Source organism: Micropterus dolomieu, linkage group LG16, assembly GCF_021292245.1.
Source record: "Micropterus dolomieu isolate WLL.071019.BEF.003 ecotype Adirondacks linkage group LG16, ASM2129224v1, whole genome shotgun sequence".
Lineage (NCBI taxonomy): Eukaryota > Metazoa > Chordata > Actinopteri > Centrarchiformes > Centrarchidae > Micropterus > Micropterus dolomieu.
In genome coordinates, this window is record NC_060165.1 from 8,781,785 (window position 1) to 8,786,673 (window position 4,889).

Genomic DNA, 4,889 nt, shown 5'->3' on the forward strand with positions numbered 1-4,889 from the left:
GGTACACCCCAAAGACCGCACACCCAAACACAAGAAAAGCAATCTAGTGTATGCGGTCCAATGCAGTGAGGAATGCACAGACCTGTATATTGGGGAGACTAAACAACCACTACACAAACGCATGGCTCAACACAGAAGGGCCAACTCCTCAGATCAAGACTCTGCAGTCTACTTACATCTGAAGGACAGAGGACACTCGTTTGAGGACCACCAGATGCACATTTTAGACAGAGAAGATGGATGGTTTGAAAGAGGTGTCAAGGAAGCATCTACACCAGGGTTGAGAAGCCGTCATTGAACAGAGGAGGGGGTCTACGCCACCACTTATCCCCCACTTACAATGCTGTCCTTTCATCACTTCCCAGGAAACTCAACAAACGTAACCTATTGGCCTCAGGTGAAGATACCAACGATGGTCGTTCAGTCTTGGCCACCGGTAGTCTTAACGACTGTAACGACTGTCGTCACAGCAACAAGGAACACTAACGAACCAGCGGTATCGATGACCCGGGATAACGACCCCACTGAGATTAAATAGCTGAGTTTCCCTGCCAGTCAGTCAGAACTGAAGAAGTCCTTTGGATGAGGGACGAAACGTCTTCCAGTATCTTCAACCAAGTCCAGTTGCCCTTGATTTTTAACCTTCGTTGGACTGTTTAAAGAAAGTTCTATCTCTGTAGGGATCCTTTCCACAATGTATAGTACTTTCCACAAACAGTATAGTACTATAAACATATAAATAGCTCCTTTATAGACATTTTTTAAATTTCATTTTTCATTCGATATTAAGTTTTACATCCTATAAAATCAGTTTCAAGGGATTAGTGGTTTAATGAAACTGAATGAGTTAAACTCAACTGAATTTGAGGCCAAGTCCTCACAGGCAGTCACAACCAAGCGCCCTGATTGGCAGAAACACACCAACTTCTTTAACTCTACTGAAGTAAACCTGCTGAGAGGTTTTTCAGTCAGTGTGTCAGTTTAGATGCAGCAAACTGGCCTGATTACAAAGTCTGGTAATTCTTTGCCTGCAATTGACTATTTAAAACATTTTTTCAACAATTTGGTGGTACACGCTTATTTGCTTTCGTGCTGAGTTCCTGAAGTGTCTCCTGATTGACAACAGTTCATAAAGTCACTACTCCCAGCCAAGAAATAATCCCACACATAATCCCCAGTAACATTGCAGCAGTCTTCTTTATGCTAAACTAGGATAACTACTTATGCAGATATCGGAGTGGTATCTGTCTTTTCATCTAACTCTCTGCAAGAAAGTTGACACACCTGTTTCCAAAAATGTTGCATTATTTCTTTAATAAAGGTGGCAAAGATAAGTGATGTTTATGTAGCTGAAACAATCGGTGGATTAATTGATTAGTTGGCAACTATTTTGATAGTCAGTGGATTATTTTTCAAGAACAGCAGGTGAAATTGATAAGAAACTCAATGTCTTCGACTGCTGAACAAAACATGCAATTTGGATACATCTCCTTGGACTTTGAAATTATATGGGACATTTCATAGACAAAACTATTAACTGATAAGTCACGGAAATCAGTAATGGCAATAATCATTAGTTGCAGCTGTAGTTTATTAAACATACTTACTGATGTCTGTGTCATGATGTTACTTTTAAAGTTAAGTTGATCAACTACTCTCACTCCTCGGTTGCTTTTTTTGTCAGGAAAAAAAACAACCTCTAACTCAACTAAAAAGTAAGTCTTTGGGTCATATTAGAAGAATCTTCTTGACCAAAACGATTTCTTGTGTTACAAGTTGGCTCCTGCTTGCAACAAAGAGAGGAATCTCACGCAAACATAAGCTGAATGGTTTTATTGTATCAACTAAACATAAGTATTATCAAGAGTATCATGAGTGTATGGGTGAGTGTAAAATGGAGTTAGTGCAAGTGGCAAAGCTATATAATAAGTCAAAAATGTAGAGCTGGTGAAACAAAAGAGAAACAAAAGCGAGACCAGAGCAGAGTTGGCAGCCATCTTAATACGTCTAAGCCAGGCTGAACAGGTGAGCCACATCTCCTGAAGACCCTGGCCTTGGCTCCGCTTATAGACAGCCTGGAACACACAAACACCAAACCAGCACAACACAACACAGACAACCACAGGGTCGTCACACTTGGAATATAAGTCACAGCCAAAAAGCAAAGGCAAAAGTGAAACCAGTATAAGCTGTAAAAGAAAATCTCTCTGATAGTGACAGTTGTGATCTCCCTTTAAATCACAAAATTTACAAAGTTATGTTCCCAAAACCAAGTGGGAATTTTCACCATTTATCATTAATTGTCAAGGGATGAACGATTACTTTAACTGTGTTATTGTCCAAATCAGTGCCTGGCATGCAATAACTGGCAAAGAAACAGGGGGCCACACAGATGTAACTGTTTGGAAGGGGCCTGGGGGTTTAAAATGCCAGGGCGGATAAATTCACCTCATGCCGTGACGGCCGCCCGCTGTTTAGATCCACAGCCCGACAGCTGTCCTCACTAGTTTTGATATGAGAGGGCTGTGGAGGCTGAGACAGACAGGAGGGGGGAAATAATCTAAGGGTGGAGGGAACCAAAAGGGAGTCGAGAGACAGCAAGAAAGAGGATGACTGCTTTCTATAACCAAGGACAAAGTCCAGATTGGAGGGGCGTGTGTATGATTGACAGGGCTTTGCTTTTGATCAGCCAGGAGAGAAATGGGATGGGACAAGTGTGTGCGTGGCCGCGTGTGTGTGTGTATGTGTGTATGTGTCTCAGTAAGTGAGTGTGTGTATGTAGCTAGGAGACTGTCCCCATGGAGACAGCTAGACTAAGGATTCAGTCAAGAGAGGGGAAGTGAGCACAGAGGGCAGTGTGTGTGTGTGTGTGTGTGTGTGACTGTGCTATGTACAAGTGTGACAGTGATGTGATGTGACTGATGTCCATTGTTTGATCCTTTGGTAATGAAGTGTTGGAGCATGTTCCTACTGCTAATTGAAACCCAGTACTACAGTGGAACTGGTGGTAATACACATTCTCACATACAGTAAAGAATGTATGATGAACGTAGAAACCCCATTCAACAACCAGCACAAACCACTGAACATCTGTTTCCCCACTCCTAATACTGACATATGGTTTCTCTTCTTAAATAGCGCTAAATCACATTAATAAGTACGTTTCTCAGAAACACAAAATATAACTGGTACGTCCTTAAAGAATGGGTTAAATTTTTTGCATGTATGAACATTGGAAGGGCTCTTGGTCAATGCAAATCAGTACTCCTGTCCTTACTGGTTGTAAAGAGATCCCTTCCTCATGTTATTCCCTAAAGCAAATGAAAATGAGACTTCATCAGTCTGAATTAGAGGAAAACGTTGCAGCATTTTAAGTATGATATTCCCTCTTTATGTTTCCCTGGACAGTGTTTCCTTGCTGAGCTGTGCTGGATGAAGAGTAACACAAACTTGGCATTTTGTACCTAAAAGCCGGAAAGGAACCCATTCGATTTGTCTAACTTTGACTGCCAAAGCCTCAAATTAACTTTGGCTGAACTTTAGACTGTATGTAATGTAAGTATAATCATATCCTTCAAAGTTCACTCCACATTGAAAATGCAGTCATGATTTGCTCACTTTGATGTTGATGAAGAAGCCATTAACTGAATAGTGTTCATGACAAGTCATGTCATTCCTTTCCTAAACCACAGACAGTAGCATGGTTGGATGGATTGGCATCTTTTCCTACAGGCAGAAGCAAACGATAACACAAAACATAAATTGTCTAAAGGATCTCCAAATATCTTGTGCAGCCTAATCCAAGAAATCTTTAGCCAAACAATTGCATTGTGGGTCCAAAAGGTCTTTGTTTATCTTTGTCTCTTCTAACATTGAAGTGATTAAATTAATATTGTGTTTCTCCTTGATGGAGTTCATCACCACTATTGAAGTGAGTACTCCACTGATTTAGTGTTACACATTGAATTCACAATGTTCAGTTTAAAAAAAACTAAACAGATTGATGCAGCAGAACAAGAGACAATCTTTTTTAGCCAAAACATCCTTTTTCCTTGTCAAAACCTGGCCCCTACATTAACAATGCACCTCCACCGCTAACGATTCTGGTGTGGCATGCTAGTAATAAAAAGTAGTAAAATAAAGTAGCAGAGATGAGGAGCGGACTACAGAGGTCTGGTAAGCTTACTTCTTTCCAGCACCACACAACCAGATTTCTTTCATGTTTAAACTTGTAGTCTTCCGCCATAACTGACCCCGACTCAAGTAACATTAGTTGAGGCAATTCGTCAGACTTCACCATCTGGGACCATGAAAGGATTTATACATTAGAGTTCCCCTTTAAGCCTCAATAGGGTTGCAAAACTAACTAGATGTCTAATTGCAGCTTTTCTCTCTTTTATATCATTATAAATCCAATATCTATTCAATATCAAGCAATTTGAAGACCTCACATAAGGCTCTGCAAAATTATGAAGGGCATTTTTCACTATTTTATGACTTTTAATCTACAAAATCTTATCTGCAGGTAACATAAAAATATGTTTTAATTGCAGCCTTAATTGAAATACATTAGCTGCCATTCTAAAGACAGCTGTTGTAATGGCAAACAGTAGAAAAATAAAGCTTAGGTTAGTATCATGAAAGCGGGATGACATTTTTTCCAACAGCAAACTGAAAACGGAATCTCTCATGAGTATGCTTACTCTAGTGTAATCCTGCAGAGCAATCAATCTGTGATCAAAAGCCTCCACGCACTATGCAGAACGTGCCATCATGCCTCACCTCATCGTCCATGCCGCTAAATGGATGCTTTGTTTCAACCATAATCAAACAATACATGACACTGGGTCATAACAAAGGGCAGAAAGACTTACAAATTCTCTCTCTGG